This window comes from Oryctolagus cuniculus, chromosome 8 (genome assembly GCF_051225735.1).
Source record: "Oryctolagus cuniculus isolate XC-2025 breed Fujian yellow rabbit chromosome 8, ASM5122573v1, whole genome shotgun sequence".
NCBI lineage: Eukaryota > Metazoa > Chordata > Mammalia > Lagomorpha > Leporidae > Oryctolagus > Oryctolagus cuniculus.
In genome coordinates, this window is record NC_142874.1 from 96,438,453 (window position 1) to 96,458,401 (window position 19,949).

At 42.7% G+C, this 19,949-nt stretch overlaps 1 protein-coding gene across 7 annotated transcripts in view; it reads left to right on the plus strand.

The window, feature by feature from the left end:
• Window positions 1-19,949, plus strand: part of TSPAN5 (tetraspanin 5) — a 201,263-nt gene that overhangs the window by 63,216 nt on the left and 118,098 nt on the right. Inside the window, exons 1-2 of one of the 7 annotated variants that reach the window (XM_089303075.1) lie at window positions 14,354-14,694; window positions 16,146-16,246. The exons of 5 other annotated variants lie outside the window; for them this stretch is intronic. The gene's annotated coding sequence lies outside the window, so the exon portion shown is untranslated. Of the gene's footprint in view, window positions 1-14,353; window positions 14,695-16,145; window positions 16,247-19,949 lie in introns of those variants that run through there. One more of the 7 variants, XM_089303074.1, reaches the window with a different exon arrangement.

The window sequence follows — 19,949 nt, forward strand, 5'->3', positions numbered from 1 at the left end:
CCTTAGTGTGAGCTGGCCAACTAATAGCAGTTTTAGCTTAAACTCTATCAGCAACAAGCTTGCTTTGATAGCAGAATTGCTTTTATACTTGACCTGCTAAAATCTGATTTTTTTTTTTTTTTAATAAAAGGTCCAGGATAACTGTCCTTTACCAACATCATGCAGACATGTGGTATGAATGAAGTGGCTTGGCAGGGAGGTGCTTCAGCCAACTATGTGCGCTGTTTGTTCCTAGGGTTGAGAATGCTGTACAGAATGGGCCTGGTGGGGTGATGTCTAAGGGACTAAGAAGCAAATTATTAAAGATTTTGTTCTGATGTAGATGGCCCCATGTAGTGTACAAATTGCTTTTCCTTGCCACCATCATGCTGCCATAATGAGTTTTGTTTTTTGTTTTTTTTGTTTTGTTTTGTTTTTGTTTTTGTTTTTTACTTAGACAGGTAGAGTTAGTGAAAGAGAGAGACAGAGAGAAAGGTCTTCCTTCCATTGGTTCACTCCCCAAATGGCTGCCACAGCCAGCGCTGCTCCAATCCAAAGCCAGGAGCCAGGTGCTTTCTCCTGGTCCCCCACACGGGTGCAGGCGCCCAATTACCTGGGCCATTCTCCACTGCCTTCCTGGGCCACAGCAGAGAGCTGGACTGGAAGAGGAGCATCCGGGACTAGAACCCAGAGCTCATATGGGATGCCGGCGCCGCAGGCAGAGAATTAACCAAGTGAGCCATGGTGCCGGCCCAATCTTTTTTTTTTTTTTTTTAATTTATTTGTTTGAAAGGTAGAGTTACAGAGATGCGGAAGGTGAGAGAGAGAGAGAGAGAGAGAAAGAAAGAGAAAGAAAGAGAAAGAAAAAGAGAAAGAGAAAGAAAGAAAAGTAGGTCTTCTATCTACTGGTTCACTCCCCGGATGGCCACAACAGCTGGAGCTACGCCAATCTGAAGCCAGGAGCCAGGAGCTTTTTCTAGGTGTTCCATGCAGGTGCAGGGGCCCAAGCACTTAGGCCATTTTCCACTGCTTTCCCAGGCCATAGTAGAGAGCTAAATAGGAAGTGGAGCAGCCAGGACTTGAACCAGCACCCATATGGGATGACAGCACTGCAGGTGGCAGCTTTACCTCCTGTGCCACAGTGCCGACCCCTGTAACTGGGAGTCCTAATGTAAAAAGAACTTGTGACTTTTTAAGAATGTTTAAGTTCAGAGACATAGAAGAAGGAAAGAAACAGTGAAAAGCAGAAATAACACTGGGAGACAGAGAATATGACTAGCTAGGTCTGTGTTCTAAACACAGAGCACTTCCTGCCCTAAAATGATAAAACAAAATTTCCTTCACCTTTCTACAGCCACCTCCCATTATTTCACTCTGCCTTAGTGCACTGCTGTATCTCCTACATGTTGGGAACTCGTTTGGAATATGAGCAGCATTGTAAAATTACAAGGGCAGCCATCTCTTGAACCTTTGTTTGAGTATCTTCCTTTAGAGGGGTTACCAGGAGTGGGTGTGTGGCTGGTGGTGGAGATGATGCCTGGGTACCATATGGGAGTACTGGGGATTGATACCTCGCTCTGGCTCCTGACTCCAGTTTCCTCATAAGGCAGACCCTGAGAGGCAATGGTGATGGTTCAAGTACTTGGATTCCTGCCACTCATGTGGGAGACCTGGACTGAGCTCCTAGCTTTGACACCCCCATCCAGCCATTGCATTTGGGGCCTCTCTAAATAAATAATAAATAAATAAGGATTACAGTCCTTTGCACAAAGGTCTATTTTATCAGTTTGCATTCCTAATTCATAGACATGCGCAGTTCAGCAGAGGGGTAGATGCTTTGATTTGTAGGAGGAGAGGAAGGAAAGCAGGATGTAGCTTTGGGTATGGGATACTTTGATTAGGGCAGGCCACATTCTGCAGCCTCTTTGGGGAGAGAGAGGTGAGTATGAGGGCTGTGAGTACCCCGGCCTCTATGGAGATGGGGGGATGAGACAGAGGTGCACAAATGAAGCTTTGCCAAAAAGAAATTTTGAAATGAGCCAAGTGTTTCCTTCTAATTTTTCTAAAAATGGGGAAGAAGTTTTTCTCAGTAACCATCTTACCTCACAGGCTTCCTTCTTACTGAACCAGTGGCAATGGTGTGAGACATGCTGCAGGTAAAAAAGACATTGTGGGTCAGCTTTTAATCTTTTCTATTTATCATGGTGTACAGTAGTGCAGTTATTTTGGAACACCATTTAGCCAACACCCAAGATAAATTGAAACAGGTGTCCACAAAAGCCTTGTACATGAATGTTCATAGCAGCCTGTTCACAACAGCGAAAAACTGGAAATGACCCAGTTATCCATCACTTAGAGAATGGTGAAACAAACTGCGGTAGGTCCATGTAATGGAAGAGTGTGCAGCAACAAAAAAGGAACACATTTACAGATAGACACAACAATATGCATGAAGCTAAAAATGTGCTATGTAGTGAAAAGAGTGACATAAAAGAATATGTACTGGGAATCCACTTACAGGAAGTTCTAATGTAGGCACAATGAATCTACAGTTACAGACAGCAGATGAGTGGTTGTCTGGGGTTCCACAGAGAGGGCATTAACAAAGGAGTGTTTGGGGGTGGCGGGAATGTTCTGTATCTTGACAGATGTACCCGTTTGTCAGAACCCATCTGACTGTACATGCAAAATGAGTGTATTTTATTTTAAGCAAATTATACGTTGAACTTGATTTTTAAAGAGTTTTGTTGAAAAATTAAAGACATTTGTGGCATGCCTTGTAAATTTTGTTACCAATTATTACCTTGTTTCTACAGGTAATAATTTCTACAAAAATAAATTTAAAAAAGACTTTAGATTGTATGTAATTGGGGATTATTTGCACTTTCATATTATTAGTGCATTTTTATTCTTTCAAAACAGCCTTCTGGATTATGTTCTGTTTTCAAAAGCCTTTTGAAGATTTTTATAAAGTATGTTTTAACAGGATTTTCCTGTTGATATTTGGCAAACTTTGCACTTTTATTGTTGTAGGGGTATAAATCACAACAGGACTAAATTATTTTCTGGCACATTTTTCTCTTATCCTGCTTCTTGTGTGTTAGCAGTACAGTTCCTGTTGCTCCTGCTTTTGAACTCAGAAAACAAGCTCTGTCAGATATATCTGATGGCAGGAAAACACCTAACATTTAAGAGAACTTTGTCAGGACAAAGATGCAATTTTCTAAAGGGCTATGACTGAGGAAAAGAGTTGGGGAAGTTGAGTCCTTACCTGATGTAAGAGGGTACTTTAGAAAGTTCATGAAAAATGGAATTAAAATAGGTTTATTTTGGCATAAAAATTTTTGGTATCTGTGCCATAGTTCTTTCATAATAAGCACCTTTTCATGGACTTTCAGAAGTATCCTTGTACATTCCAGTATCTGGGGGTCACTGAGTTACCCAAATGGTTTCTGCCAGTCTGCTCAGGTTCCTGCACGAATGGGTGGTTTTTCGGAGAGGCAACTATTTGAAGAACTGATGGTTTAAGATCTCAAAATTTCATAGCTATTATCTTGTCAAGGAAGACCTAAATTTGATAAAACCCAAAATGAAGTGAGTCAAATGCCTAAAGACAACAGCACCTTCTGTGTTTGGATGTAAAACACGAATTGAAGTGGCTTAGGATGGATTACTGAATTTCTGAGACAAGGTCTGTTCATTTAGATAGTGTGTTGGGGTCTAAGAACAGGTTCAACTGCATTTCTAGACTATTTGTGGCTTAGAGTTGTCCTTTCCCTACAGAAGTGGATTAGACCAAGGAAATTCTGGCTAAACTTCTTCAAGATCAACTTTAGTCTCTCTCAGTGCTGGTAACAACCTTAATGGAGTCATCTAACCTTGGCCCAGGTTACATAGGAATAGACATTGCTGTAGACTTGGAGTACAATTGACCTGTGTTCGAACATGACCTGTTCAGCACCGTGACCTTGGGCAAGTGAGTTCATCTCTGAGCCTTCGTTTCCTTAATTTGTAATATGAGAATACCTGCTTCACAGAGATTCCTGGAAAATTAGATGAAATAAGTGACAGTGATAGCTGTTGTGCACAGAACATGCCATACATTTGATACACCTGAGTTCATTCCCTTCCCTTGTTGGGTAGCTTTCTCTCTGCTTTGTATTACATATAACTACATGTCTAGTAGCACTGTAGTCATTTTGCAAACATCTTGCCTGGTAAGAATGAGCTGAGAAGTGTTTGTTAACATGGTACCTTTTGAAATGGAGGTAGTACACCTTCATTTGCTGCTCTGTGTTGCGTACCTGGCCTTCACACTGTGTGGCCACATGGCTGGGATTGCATATGGCAGCCTGGGATGCTAAGAGTCAGTCTGAACACCCGTGGATTTGCCCTGTGACTGCTGGGCAGGAGAGAAGAGATTAATGGTAGGAGGAGCTTAAATGGTAGGTGGGGCTTAATGTTCGTGAAAGCAACTCAGTAGATTCTGAAATGAAAAGAAAACAAGAAAAGGGACCCCACTTCCCACAGAAACACCCCCATGATGTGTTTCTACTGATGCTGTAACACCCATAGAAAACTGAATTTATTTTATACCAGTATTTTACACCGTGGTCAGAGAAAGCACACTTAATTAACACAAGGAAATGAAAATTTCTATGTCCTGGTGTAGTGTTTGTGAAATGCTGGGTTATGTTGCTGGTGCTTCCGTTTTCAGCCTATTTCTGGTAGTCTGTCTGGGACACGTGTCCCCAGCTGTGGGTCCAGGCAGTTGGAGATCGGAAGCAATTACCCGGCTAATGTAAAGAAATCCTGCTGAGGAGGAAAGAAGGGCACCCCTCACCCCCTCGTCAATTACTCCAAATTGGTGTTTATAGCGAATTAAATTCCCTGATAATTGCCTGCTCTCTTTCCCTTGTCTGTTAGAGTCATCATCAGAGGCCTTAAGTGAAATCCCTGGGAATATTTCCGGCTGCTTCTTTTTTTTTTTTTTTTTTTTTTTTTTTATCTTTTATTTAATGAATATAAATTTCCAAAGTACGTCTCATGGGTTACAATGGCTTTCCCCCCCATACCGTCCCTCCCACCCACCACCCTCCCCTTTCCCACTCCCTCTCCCCTTCCATTCACATCAAGATTCATTTTCGATTATCTTAGTATACAGAAGATCAGCTTAGTATACCTTAAGTAAGGATTTCAACAGTTTGTTCCCACACAGAAACATAAAGTGAAAAATAATAGATGATTTTTTTTTAAATGATGATGAAATCAGATCAGACCTATTGTCATGTTTAATCCCAGTGAGAGTCAAGTTGGGAATTGATAGTTTCTTTTCTTTTTTTTTTTTTTTTTAACAGAAGATCAGTTTAGTGTACATTAAGTAAAGATTTCAACAGTTTGCACCCCCATAGAAACACAAAGTGAAATATACTGTTTGAGTACTCGTTATAGCATTAAGCCTCAGTGTACAGCACATTAAGGACAGAGATCCTACATGAGGAGTAAGTGCACAGTGACTCCTGTTGTTGACTTTACAAATTGACACTCCTGTTTATGGCATCAGTAATCTCCCTATGCACCAGTCATGAGTTTCCAAGGCTATGGAAGCCCCTTGAGTTCTCCGACTCTTATCTTGTTTAGACAAGGTCATAGTCAAAGTGGAGGTTCTCTCCTCCCTTCAGAGAAAGGCACCTCCCTCTTTGAAGACCTGTTCTTTCCACTGGGATCTCACTCACAGAGATCTTTTTGCCAGAGTGTCTTGGCTTTCCATGCCTGAAATACTCTCATGGGCTTTTCAGCCAGATCCGAGTGCCTTTAGGGCTGATTCTGAGGCCAGAGTGCTATTTAGGACATCTGCCATTCTATGAGTCTGCTGAGTATCTCACTTCCCATGTTGGATCACTCTCCCCTTTATTTATTCTATCGGTTAGTGTTAGCAGATACTAGACTTGTTTATGTGCTCCCTTTGACTCTTAGTCCTTTCATTATGATCAATTGTGAACTGAAATTGATCACTTGGAATAGTGAGATGGCATTGGCACATGCCACCTTGATGGGATTGAATTGGAATCCCCTAGTATGTTTCCAACTCTACCAATTGGGGCAAGTCAGCCCGAGCATGCCCCAAATTATACATCTCTTCCCTCTCTTATTCCCACTTTTATGTTTAACAGGGATCACATTTCAGTTAATTTTCAACACTTAAGAATAACTGTGTGATAATTACAGAATTAAACCAGTCATATTAAGTAGAACAGACAAAAAAAAAAAATACTATGAGGGATAATGTATTAAGTTGTCCATTAGCAGTCAGGGCTATGCTGATCAAGTCACCATTTCTCATAGTGTCCATTTCACTTCAGGAGGTTTCCTTTTTGGTGTTCAGTCAGTTGTCACCGATCAGGGAGAACATATGGTATTTGTCCCTTTGGGACTGGCTTACTTCACTCAGCATGATGTGTTCCAGATTCCTCCATTTTGTTGCAAATGACTGGATTTCGTTGTTTCTTACTGCGGTATAGTATTCTAAAGAATACATATCCCATAATTTCTTTATCCAGTCTACCGTTGATGGGCATTTAGGTTGGTTCCAGGTCTTGGCTATTGTGAATTGTGCTGCAATAAACATTAGGGTGCAGACCGCTTTTTTCTTTATCAATTTAAACTCCTTTGGGTAAATTCCAAGGAGTGGGATGGCTGGGTCGAACGGTAGGGTTATATTCAGGTTTCTGAGGAATCTCCAGACTGATTTCCATAGTGGCTTAACCAGTTTGCATTCCCACCAACAGTGGGTTAGTGTCCCTTTTTCCCCACATCCTCGCCAGCATCTGTTGTTGGTAGATTTCTGTATGTGAGCCATTCTAACCGGGGTGAGGTGAAACCTCATTGTGCTTTTGATTTGCATTTCCCTGATTGCTAGTGACCTTGAACATTTTTTCATGTGCCTGTTGGCCATTTGGATTTCCTCTTTTGAAAAATGTCTATTGAAGTCCTTGGCCCATCTCTTAAGTGGGTTGTTGGTTTTGTTTTTGTGGAGTTTCTTGATCTCTTTGTAGATTCTGGTTATTAACCCTTTATCTGTTGCATAGTTTGCAAATATTTTTTCCCATTCTGTCGGTTGTCTCTTCACTCTCCTGACTGTTTCTTTTGCAGTACAGAAACTTCTCAATTTGATGCAATCCCAATAGTTGATTTTGGCTTTGACTGTCTGTGCCTCCCGGGTCTTTTCCAGAAATTCTTTGCCTGTGCCAATATCTTGAAGGGTTTCTCCAATGTTCTCTAATAACTTAATGGTGTCAGGACGTAGATTTAGGTCTTTAATCCACATTGAGTGGATTTTTGTGTAAGGTGTAAGGTAGGGGTCTTGCTTCATGCTTCTGCACGTGGAAATCCAGTTTTCCCAGCACCATTTATTGAATAGACTGTCCTTGCTCCAGGAATTAGTTTTAGATCCTTGATCAAATATAAGTTGGCTGTAGATGTTTGGGTTGATTTCTGGTGTTTCAATTCTGTTCCATTGGTCTATCCATCTGTTTCTGTACCAGTACCATGCTGTTTTGATTACAACTGCCCTGTAGTATGTCCTGAAGTCTGGTATTGTGATGCCTCCGGCTTTGTTTTTGTTGTACAAGATTGCTTTAGCTATTCGAGGTCTCTTGTGCCTCCATATGAATTTCAGCATCATTTTTTCTAGATCTGCGAAGAATGTCTTTGGTATCTTGATTGGGATTGCATTGAATCTATAAATTGCTTTTGGGAGAATGGACATTTTGATGATGTTGATTCTTCCAATCCATGAGCATGGAAGATTTTTCCATTTTTTGGTATCCTCTTCTATTTCTTTCTTTAAGGTTTTGTAATTTTCATCGTAGAGATCTTTAACGTCCTTGGTTAAGTTTATTCCAAGGTATTTGATTGTTTTTGTAGCTATTGTGAATGGGATTGATCTTAGCAGTTCTTTCTCAGTCATGGCATTACTTGTGTATACAAAGGCTGTTGATTTTTGTGCATTGATTTTATATCCTGCCACTTTGCCAAACTCCTCTATGAGTTCCAATAGTCTCTTAGTAGAGTTCTTTGGATCCTCTAAGTACAGAATCATATCGTCTGCAAAGAGGGATAGTTTGACTTCTTCCTTCTTGATTTGTATTCCTTTGATTTCTTTTTCTTGTCTGATGGCTCTGGCTAAAACTTCCAGAACTATGTTAAATAGCAGTGGTGAGAGTGGGCATCCCTGCCTGGTGCCAGATTTCAGTGGAAATGCTTCCAACTTTTCCCCATTCAATAGGATGCTGGCTGTGGGTTTTTTATAAATTGCTTTGATTATATTGAGGAATGTTCCTTCTATACCCAATTTGCTTAGAGTTTTCATCATGAAAGGGTGTTGAATTTTATCAAATGCTTTCTCTGCATCAATTGACATAATCATATGGTTTTTCTTCTGCAGTCTGTTAATGTGGTGAATCACATTGATTGATTTGCGAATGTTGAACCATCCCTGCATACCAGGGATGAATCCCACTTGGTCTGGGTGGATGATTTTCCTGATGTGTTGTTGTATTCTATTGGCCAGAATTTTATTGAGGATTTTTGCGTCTATGTTCATCAGGGATATTGGTCTGTAATTTTCTTTCAGTGCTGCATCTTTCTCTGGCTTAGGGATTAAGGTGATGCTGGCTTCATAGAAAGAATTTGGGAGGATTCCCTCTTCTTCGATTGTTCTGAATAGTTTGAGAAGAAATGGGATTAGTTCTTCTTTAAATGTCTGGTAGAATTCAGCAGTGAATCCATCTGGTCCTGGGCTTTTCTTTGTTGGGAGGGCCTTTATTACTGTTTCAATTTCTGTTTCAGTTATGGGTCTATTTAGGTTTTCGATGTCTTCATGGTTCAATTTTGGTAGATTGCATGTGTCCAGGAATCTATCCATTTCTGATAGGTTTTCCTGTTTGCTGGCATACAGGTCCTTGTAGTAATTTCTGATGATTCTTTTTATTTCTGTGGTGTCTGTTGTTACATTTCCTTTTTCATCTCTGATTTTATTGATTTGGGTCTTTTCTCTTCTTTTTTTAGTTAGTTGGGCCAATGGGGTGTCAATTTTGTTTATTTTTTCAAAAAACCAGCTTCTCGCTTGGCTGATTTTTTGTAATGTTTTTTTGGATTCAATCCTGTTAATTTCTTCTCTGGTTTTAATTATTTCTCTTCTCCTACTAGATTTGGGTTTGGTTTGCTGCAGTTTTTCTAGGTCCTTGAGGTGCGCTGAAAGCTCATTTATTTGGTACCTTTCCAATTTCTTGATATAGGCACCTATTGCTATAAATTTGCCTCTCAATACTGCTTTTGCTGTATCCCATAAGTTTTGATATGTTGTGTTGTTGTCTTCATTTACTTCCAGAAAGTTTTTGATTTCTCTTTTGATTTCTTGAATGACCCAGTGTTCATTCAGGAGCATGTTGTTCAGTCTCCATGTGTTTGCATACTTTCTGGGGTTTCCTGAGTTGCTAATTTCCAGCTTCATCCCGCTGTGGTCTGAGAAGCTGCATGGTATGATTCTAATTCTTTTAAATTTGCTGAGACTTGCTTTATGGCCTAGTATGTGGTCAATCCTAGAGAAGGTTCCATGCGCTGCTGAGAAGAATGTGAAGTCTGTAGATGTAGGGTTGAAAGTTCTGTAGATATCTGTTAGATCCATTTGGGCAATAGTGTCAATTAAATCTGCTGTTTCCTTGTTGATCTTCTGTCCGGATGATCTGTCTATTTCTGAGAGTGGAGTATTGAAGTCCCCCAGTACTATTGTATTGGAATCTAAATCTCCCTTTAAGTCCCTTAACATATCTTTTAAATAGACCGGTGCCCTGTAATTAGGTGCATATACATTTATAATAGTTACATCTTCCTGTTGAATTGAACCCTTAATCATTATATAGTGTCCCTCTTTGTCTCTCTTAACAGTTTTTGTATTAAAGTTTATTTTGTCTGATATTAATATGGCTACACCTGCTTTTTTTTGGTTTCTGTTGGCATGGAATATCTTTTTCCAACCTTTCACTTTCAGTCTGCATGCCTCTTTGTTAGAGAGATGTGTTTCTTGTAGGCAACAAATAGTTGGGTTGTGTTCTGTGAGCCAGTCAGCTAAACGGTGTCTTTTAACTGAAGAATTCAGACCATTAATGTTCAATGTGACTATTGATACGTAGTGACTTTGCCCTGCCATTTTCCCGGAAATATTTTCTAGTATATGCTTTGAGCTTCCCATGCTCTTTTACTGGTAGGTGTTCTTCCTTTCCCTTCTTTCATATTGATGGCCGTGTTTCTGTGTTTCTGAGTGTAGCACATCTTTAAGTATCTTTTGCAGGGCCGGACGAGTGGCCACAAAGTCTTTCAATTTCTGTTTGCTATGAAAGGTCTTTATTTCACCTTCATTCACAAATGAGAGCTTGGCAGGATATAATATTCTGGGCTGGCAATTTTTCTCTCTTAGCACCTGTGCTATGTCTCGCCATTCCCTCCTAGCTTGTAGGGTTTCTGATGAGAAGTCAGCTGTGAGTCTGATTGGAGATCCTCTGAGAGTAATCTGACGTTTCTCTCTTGCACATTTTAGGATCTTTTCTTTATGTTTCACTGTGGTAAGTTTAATTACCACGTGTCGTGGTGAGGATCTCTTTTGGTCATGTTTATTGGGGGTTCTATGAGCTTCCTGTACTAGGATATCTCTGTCCTTCTCCAAACCTGGAAAGTTCTCTGCTAGTATCTCACTAAAAAGGCCTTCCAATCCTTTCTCTCTCTCCATGCCTTCAGGAACTCCTAGAACTCGAATGTTGGTTTTTTTAATAGTATCCTGTAGATTCCCAACAATATTTTTCAGGTTTCTAATTTCCTCTTCTTTTCTTTGGTTTGACTGTATGTTTTCCTGTGCTCTATCTTCTAAGTCCGATATTCTCTCTTCTGCTTCACCCATTCTGTTTTTAAGGCTTTCTAATGTGTTTGTCATTTGATCTATTGAGCTCTTCATTTCATTTTGATTTCTCTTCACTATAACACTTTCCTGTTCTACTAGTTTCTGAGTTTCATTTTGACTCTTCCTTAAAATTTCATTTTCACGAGAAAGATTTTCAATCTTGTCCATTAAGGATTTCTGTAGTTCAAGGATTTGCTTTTGAAAACTTCTAAATGTTCTTATCATAAATTTTTTGAAATCCGTATCTTGCATTTCTTCTATCTCATCATCTTCATACTCTTGGCTTGGGGTGTTTTGCTTATTTGGAGGCATCATAGTGTCATCGTTGATCTTGCTCCCTCTATTTCTGTGTTTGTTACTCGGCATAGTTAATTCTTCTTGTGTCACTGTGCGCTTTTTTTTTTCTTTTTTTTTTTTTTTTTTATACTGTGTCCGTGTTAAGTGGACTGCCTGCTGTTGGAGGAGCCTTGGAGGCTTGAGATGGGTGGGGCCAGAGAGCTCTGCCTGGTTCTTCCAGGTTAAGGGTGTGCAAAGGTGACACCCTCAGGTTATGCGTGGTAAATCTCTCTCTTTTTATTTATTTATTTATTTTATTTATTCAGGGGGTAAGTAACACTGCAGGGCAGGGCTGTGCAGAATTGATGGTATTTAGCTTCCAGTCTTTGGCTCCTCTGGACTCCCACTGGGTTGCCTAGGCTACTGAATTGTAGTGACTCAGTTCCTTAACTCTCCCCCACTGATATGTAAATTCAAAGAGGAGGCCTGCTCTTTGTCTCTTGGGAATTCTTCGAGTCTTGCAGGCTTGTAACCTTTGCAAGGTTAGGGGGAAGAGAAACCCAGAAGCTTTTTTTTTTTCCTTCTTTCCGGTAGTGAGTTTGCTGCACTTTCCGGCCCCCCTCTAGATTCTGACCCCCGTTTCCCCACCAATGTCTCGGGTTATTGAGCTCACCTCCCCTTCCAGCGCCGATGTGTGGACTCGGAGCCCTGAGCGTCTCAAGTCTCCCCGCTGTTTTCTGTGTGGCGTGCACTCTCCTTGGAGCACTGTCGTGCAGACCCTGGGGCTTCTGCGGCTGGGTCCCGCGACTTTGCTTCCGTGCGGTGGGCGACCTTGTTCTCCCAGTAGGTCGTCCGATTCATGCCTGCTCCATTCAGAAGGGTTTCCCCTGCAATTTTTGTTTGGTTCTATTTTCTGCGGCTACCGTAACTCCCCTTTTATTAAACTAAATTTTCCCGGACTATCGGTGCGCGCCCTCACTATTCCGCCATCTTGGCTCCGCCCTCCGGTTGCTTCTTGAAGTCTGACCAGGGACCCAGAGCGCCACAGTTGGATCTTGGCCATGCTTCCAGATCAGGACTGGCCTTAGTTTCTGAGGACTAGTTGACCCATAAGCAATAATATAAAGCAAAGCTACCCCCGCCCCAGTGTCTGACCAGTGCTGGCTGTGCAGGCGTCCACGCTGTGTTGGCCTTCTCTTATTCCCAGCAGACACCTGCCTGGGGTGAACCTTCTTCCCATGGAGAAAGCACTGAGGACGGAAGTGTTGCAGAATTAACCCAGGATGGGGGGTCAGGGTGTGGAACCTGGGTGTGGATCCTGGGTGTGGATCCTGGGTATGGCGCTCTGTCTTCTAGCTCTCAAGCACTTCCCGATTTCTTTAGTGCTGGGCCTAGCTTCCTCATCTGTAGAGTGTGATAGTAATAACCCAGTTTCCAACCACCTTCCTAGGGTTTTAACTCTTTCCTTTTCCCACAAGGATAAAATGACAGATGGGACATAAAGACCACTTAAGAGATACCCACACCAGAGTGTTTGGGCTCGACACCTAACTTGAGCTTCTTGCAAATACAGACCCTAGAAGGCTTACTGATGGCTCAAGGAATTGGATTCCTGCTACCCACATGGGAGACCTGGATTGAATTCATGGCTTGGGGCTTTGGCCTGGCCTGGCTCTGCTTGGCTGTTGCAAGCATTTAAGGAATGAATCAGTGGATGGGAGCTCCCTTTCTCTGTCTGACTCTCAAATAAATAAATAAAAACAAATTTAAAAGGCAAAAACAAAACACTCTGTAAGCATAAGATGTTATTAAATGTAAACCCAATGGCATTATTTCAACACTCACATTAGAGAAACAGCATTTGAAATCTTCCAGGAGCACACATGATACGAGGAGCTTAAGTTTCCCCTTAGTGAATCTCTTTTAGGACAGATAAATATGCCACAGGGCAAGCTTATCTCTTTGAATATCATAACTGGGTTTTCTTGGGCTTCCTTTTCCCATTGTTTATTCTTATTATCTTTGTCCTTTTCAAGCATTAGGAATGAGGGGAAAACTAAGTTTTATAACAGTGAATGGAAATAAATTGAAGGACCTTTGGGAGGAGAGAAATTATATTAAATGTACTCAGAGCAAGAGACCAGAGAAGAGATTCTTTAAAAAATAGACAATGGTAATTGTAAAGTTTATTTTTCAGAAGTGACAGACAGAAGAGTGGGGTTGGTAACTTTAAAAAAAAAAAATGAAGTTAGCACCCAACACTGCCCTTTCTTTCTTGAGTGAGACATATGGTGGAAACAGATTCTCCGTTGCCCATCGTCTCACTCATGTGACATTGGCACAGTTGGCGCTCTTCAAAGGCTCAGTGATGTCTTGGAAGCCTAGTGCCTTTTTAGTCTGCTTTTTTTTTCATCCCATTGGCTGTGATGAAGTTAATTCCTTTTTAACTTTTCGAGACATACCACTTTTACAACATGGGAAAATGAGCGCTCAAAAGTGTGCCACAGAATATCCAGTTGGAAGAGTAGCCCACAGGGGCTGGTGCAGGCTGGAAGACTGCTGGCTTTGGGTTTTTTGGACCAGCTGAGCATGCAAAAGCAGGGTGGGGAGTGAGGGGGACACCTTTAGGGAGATGCCATAGAGGTAGAAACAGATGGGCTTTAGGGCCTGGGGTCCGGGCACCACGGACTTTGTGGACCTTCCATAGAGCCTGGTTGTGCTGAGGTCCAGAGGCAGAGGGTTACAGTTCCAGACCTGCTGTGCCTTCTCCACCTTCTTTCCCATAGTGCAATACGTGTTTGCTCTTCATGGAGCTGAGAATAAGGCAGAGAGCAGAGGAAAAAACTCATAATTAGGCTTCTTTGGGAGGTAGGAGACAAATTGGTAGCATGGCCATCCAAGAAGACACAATGGGTCTTTGTTTGCAACTAAGAACACTGGAAATCACGGGGCGCAGGGTTCAGTAGCTGTGGGTGTGGGAGCCTCGCTATGCCTGTGCCAAGCTGGGCTCTGATTACTGGGATCGCTGGTACACACCAAATCATCTTCTTTGTCTCCGCCTCTGCCCTTCTAGGACTAGTTTTTTGTTACTGCCGCGTTACTGATTGACTGACTCTTCCCTTCTTTGGCTTCCTCCCCTTTTCTGGAAGGAGGTCTGGGAAGCAGCCGGCGGCCTGTGTGATGGCTGCGCTGCGTGCTGGCCCTGGTCCTGGCTGTCCCAGGACAGCCTTCAAAGCAAAGGCTCTCCCTCAGCCACCCCCACCCCCCACCCTCCGCCCTTGGCGTTGGCTGCTTTGCCTCCCAGCCGCCAGCGCTTTCAGTTCCCTGCCTTTGTCCAAGGGGCAGGACGGGGCACCACCTCCCTGCCTCCCCCTTTCCATTTGGGAGCCAAAGTCCCTCCTCCACGTCGGGAACTGCGAGTTTCTCTTGCGTGCCCCTGGCGCAGTGGGGCCGGTAACTGCTCACTGTGTGAGGAGCTGGCAGAGGTGCGTGTGTGCAACCATTGTTGGGTGTCTGTAAGGGAACTAAAAAAACAAGTGTCTAGAATTAGATTCAGTGCTGTGGGACCCCTTTTCTTTCTCCTTTTAGACTTTCTCGACAGAAGCTGCTTTGCGCTTGATTAACCATAACAAACTCTCTGTGGAATTTTGTGTTTTGGAAACCGCATTGCCAAAGGAGAATCATTATGTCTGTTGTAAAAGCCCCAAATAAATTCCTCCTGGTGTAAATGGGGACGGAAGAGAGGATTTAATCCGTGTTCTTGCCTCTGAGTGAAATACTACTGAGTGATCTCGTTCATCTCCATATTAAATGTGCAAGACCTGTCTGTGCTTTTTTTTTTTTTTTTAACTTGTTACCTTGGAAACAGTGCCAGGGTTCAGAACTTGTACCAGGGCCTGGAGCAAATCTGCAGGCTGGTTTCTTCACACTGAGAAGGCAGTTAATGGGGAAAGGTTGGATTTCAACACAGAGTCTTCAATGGTTAGGATAAAAAAAAGAGAGAGGAAAGAACAGAAGTCAAAGAGATGGATTCTTCTGGTAGCATTTTCAAAATACTACATTTAAATTAATTGAAAGCAGTTTCACCTGGACTTGAAACGAAACTAATACTACGGCCTCTGAGAATGTCACACTGCTTTTGAGAAGAACTTTCCAGATGCATTTGGCAACTCTGGTGTGGGAAGAGTCGGTTAACCAGCTGACACTGAATTCAAAGCCTACTGTTAGGGAATCTTGACTCTTCTCCCTGCCTTGTGGAGTAGCACTGGTTCTTCCGGATTGCTTGGCAGTGTTTTATTTTCTCAGGCCAACTTTTCAGGAGACTGAGAAACAAGACTTAAAAATAGGATTTAGTCAGCAGCTAGAAAGCAAAACTGGCCCGTCTTCCAACCTGATTGCAGAGCTTATGTGTCCTGGTAGAGCAAGATCTGTACTGATCTTCTACAATGTCTCATTTCACGCTTGAGGAGTGCAGTGAAATAAATTCACCCAGAGAAGGGAAGTAAATCATCCAAGATACACATCTGGGATAGGGCAGGATCTGGACTAGAAATCAGGTTTCTTGACTCCGTGTCTAGTGTTCTCTCAACACCGGACCTGACCCAATAAATCACTTGCTTCGAGTTCTGTCAGAATGAAGTTGGGCGAAAGTGTGAGAACGTTATTCTCAGGACAAACGCTGGTTGCTATGGTTTGGATATTAGTTTGAGTGTCTCCCAAAGAGCCACGCGTTATAGACCTGGTCTCAAAGTCTTATGTTAATAGTAACTAACTAATAGTAACGAAAAAGTTGGAAACTTAATCCAGTTATGGAGTTTAGAGGCAGGGCCTTGTGAAGTGTTTGGATTGTATTAGGTGATTGAGGTGGCGCCCCCTGGTGGCCTCCTGGTAGCTCTGTAAGGGGTGACTGTAGACCTACACATGCTCCGTCTTGCAGCGTGATGCCCTCTGCCATCTTGGAACTCCACCAGCAAGAACACATCACCAGATGCCAAACCAGCAGGGCCACTTGGTCTTGGACTGTCAGCCTCCAAAACCGTAAGTGGAAATAAACCTTCCTTCATAAGTAGTTTGTCTTAGGTCTTGTGTTAATGGAGGTGAAAAGCTGTTACCTCAGGCGACTTGCTTGTGACACTGTGGAAGAAGGAGGCCATGTAGCCTCAGGCTTTAAAACCCTCCTTCCTGGTATTTGTTGTTAATAGAAGGAATTGGATTGAGAACAGAACCTTGGATGCTCTGAAGATAAATTGTCAAAAATGTGCCTTCCATTCAAGGCACTTTCAATTCTCGTGGTAACTATATATTCTGAAGTTCCCTTTCGTTTTTCTTTTTTTTTTCTCCATGCTTTGCAGTGATGATAGATCTGTAGCATGAAGAAATAAAATGTCTTTGAGACTTTTTCTTCTTAAGAACTTGGGATAGGGACATGTTTGCCTGAGGCAATCACACAATTTTTGAAAAGATACTTCTAGAAGGGAAATAGTTTTTTAAATACAGAACAGAATTCTGGTCATGACTTTGAACTGGAAAGTCTGCATGTAAGAGAAGGAATTGTGTATAATATCTTTGCAAGTAGTTTTGTGTGTTCATTCCTCATTTCTTAAACGTGTTTTCTTACCTGCTGGCTCAAGCACTGACAGTATATTTGTTCATTCATTCAATAGTTATTGAACTGTTATTAAGTTTTATGTGCTATGAAGGTGCTTGGGAAGCAGAGTCGAGAATTATACCCAGTCTCTGGCCTCGGTAACACTTAGGCATATATGCTTCTTGGTAACTGGATATTTAAAAAAATTTTAAAATTTTATTTGAGAGGCAGAGATTCAGAGAGAGAGAGAGATCTCTTCCATTGGCCCACTCCCCAAATGCTTGGAAGGGCCGGAGCTGGGCCAGGCCAAAGCTAGGAGCTAGAAATTCCATCCAGGTCTCAGGTCTCCTGCTTGGGTGACAAGGAACCTCAATGTGAGCCATCTCTACTGCCTTCCAAGGTCTGCATTAGCAGAAAGCTGGATTAGAAGTAGGGAAAGCACTCAAACTCAGGCACTCTTGATACAGGATTGGGCATCCTAAGTGGTGTCTTAACTATTGTACCAAACACCTATTCCTATACATTTAAAAATAAAAATAGATAGGCATTTGACTACTTCCATTTAATGGACATGAATAACTTTTTCATTAGATGGCATTAGTACAAGTGTCATTGCAGTAAGAATTGTTCAGAAGGTCTCTATAAGGTCTCATCTCTCATTTTCCTCAAAATAAGCTCTAGTGATAGAGAGTATAATAGGGTCCCATGACCTTGACCCAGGGGATTTTTTTTTTAAGATTTATTTATTTACTTCGGAAGGCAGGGTGGAGGGGCTTGCATCTGTTCTTTCACTCCCCAGATGGCTATAATACTGGACCAGGCCCAAGCCTGGAGCTTCATCCAGGTCTCCCATGTGGATGCAGGAACCCAAACAGTTGGGCCATCTTCCTGTATTTTTCCCAGGCTGTTAGCAGGGAGCTGGATTGGAAGTGAAGCAGCTGGAACATGAATTGGTGCCTACCTGGGATGCTGGCATCACAGGCAGTGGCTTTACCAGCTATGCCACAGTGCCGCCCCCACCCCCCTCCTGGGGATTGTTTAATATTGAAGAGTGGGAGTAAGATGGGGAAGGGAGGGAGAGTCAAGAGCAAGCATGGCAGAGTTACAGATTCGGTGTATATGTCTACATAGCTCCAAAACCTGTGTTGACTGTAGTGGTGGTGGTGGGAAGAAAGAATGGTGTAGCAATGAGTAGCTGCAGTGGCAGCCAAGTGCCTTACATGCATCTTCTCCCAGACTCCTTGTAGTGCCCTGCCAGGGTGGTCTGCTCATGTACTACCAGGCACGGATGAGGTAACTGATACTGAGAAGGTCATCCCAAGGGTGGGGACCGGGAGTGCAATCCCAGGTGCTCTGCTGTCAGAGCCCATCAGCTCCTGCCTTCTTCACACAATACCGTCTCTTATCAAGTTGAAAATTGCTCAGGACTGCAGGGTTGCCTTTCTTCCTCCTTCTAGTCATCAACATAAAATCTCTTGTTTTGCCCATTAGAGATTATTGATGTAAGCAAGGCCTTAGGACGCAGGTGTTTAACTAGCGCTTAAAATATCCCCATCCGACACTGGAGTGCCTGGATTTGATTCCCAGCTCTGGCTCCTATAGCTCCAAGTGCCTGCTCCTGTCGACTCTGGGAGGCAGCAGGTGATGGCTCAAGGAGCTGGGTCCCTGCCACTCGCAAGGGAGACTTGGATGGAGTTCTCAGCTCCCAGCTTTGGCCCCAGCCCAGACCTAGCCATTGCTGGCATTTGGGGAGTGAGTTAGTAGATGGAAGTGTTCTTTCTCTCTGTCTCTCTGTGTGTCTCTACCACTCAAATAAATAAAAAATTAAAGGAAAAAAAAAAAGAGAAAAGCTTTAGATAAGTGGGTCTAAAGGAGACACAAAATGAAGCAACATTACAAATATTTTGGAGGACCAAGAATAAAAAGTAAAAATCTAGGACTAAACTAGTAATCTGTGGTAGAAAATACAGAAATACGGCATTCATATATCATTATTCATTCATTATTTCATTTGAAAAGTGTGGGGAGCAACTCGGACTAGACTAAGTTACTGGAATTAAGACTTATTCTATGCATCTGCTCTCCCACAATATGGCGCTGGGAGAGGAGGAAACAGCTTCTACGCAGCTGCCTCTTGCCAACTTGAGTGATGACCTCCAGGAGCTGATCCTGCTCCTGATTGGAGGAGAGCAGCGTACTCGGCGTGTGGGCAGCCGAGTTGGGATTGGCGGAAGAGGACTATAAAGGAGGAGAGAGACAACATGCACCAGGAACATCTAAGGGGAACACCTGTGCAGCCCCTGAGAGAGCCAGCCGGCGGTGTGCCGCTCCCCCGCGGAAGTGGGGAAAGTGGCAGGGGGAACCGCCCTTCCACGGAGGTGGAAGGGACAGTAGCCAACCCGGGAAGAACCAGCAGCAAACCCGGGGAGGGCCGAGCAGGCAAAAGAACAGCGCAGGGTCCTGTGTCGTTCCTCCACGAAGAGGGGGAGCGACAAAAAGTTGGAGCTGGATTAGGATGAGGGCAGCAGGTGGGAACTTCTGGAGAAATACAACATTCTGCTTTCTACTTGAGAGTAGTCTGCCCTCCTGACCCTCTGTGTGGTCACCGGGAGTCCATTTTTGTTCTCATTTCACACAGGGAATTAACAACTAATGGATGTTTTTACAGCTTTTGTGGGTGCCATGCTACCATGCAGAGTTTTCTTCATTCCAGTGTCTCATGCTTTGATGTGATAAAGTCAACATGATCCCTGCCTTCTGGGAACTTCCAGTTTAATGAGGGGGTGTGGTATTGCGATGTAGTAGAGTTAGTACTGGAGAAGCATCAGTGAGAAATGGTGTGAATCCGCCTCGGGCCTGCAGAGACATGGAAAATAAGCAAGTGGGAAGATATTTTGAGCATGGTTTTACAAGCAGCTTGAGGAACTCCTCCAGTTGTTCTGCAGAATTGTTTGCTGCGAGATTTGTTATTTTATTATTTTTTTCTTCAGACCATATTTTATTTAGCCACTCATCAATTGAAAGCCGTTTGGGTTGCTTCCATTTTTCGTCTTTTATGAATAACGCTGCAATAAGCATTTTCCTATAGGATTTTTGGAAACTTTTAATCTTTTATTTAAAAACATAAAAACTGTGCATATTTATGGGGTACTA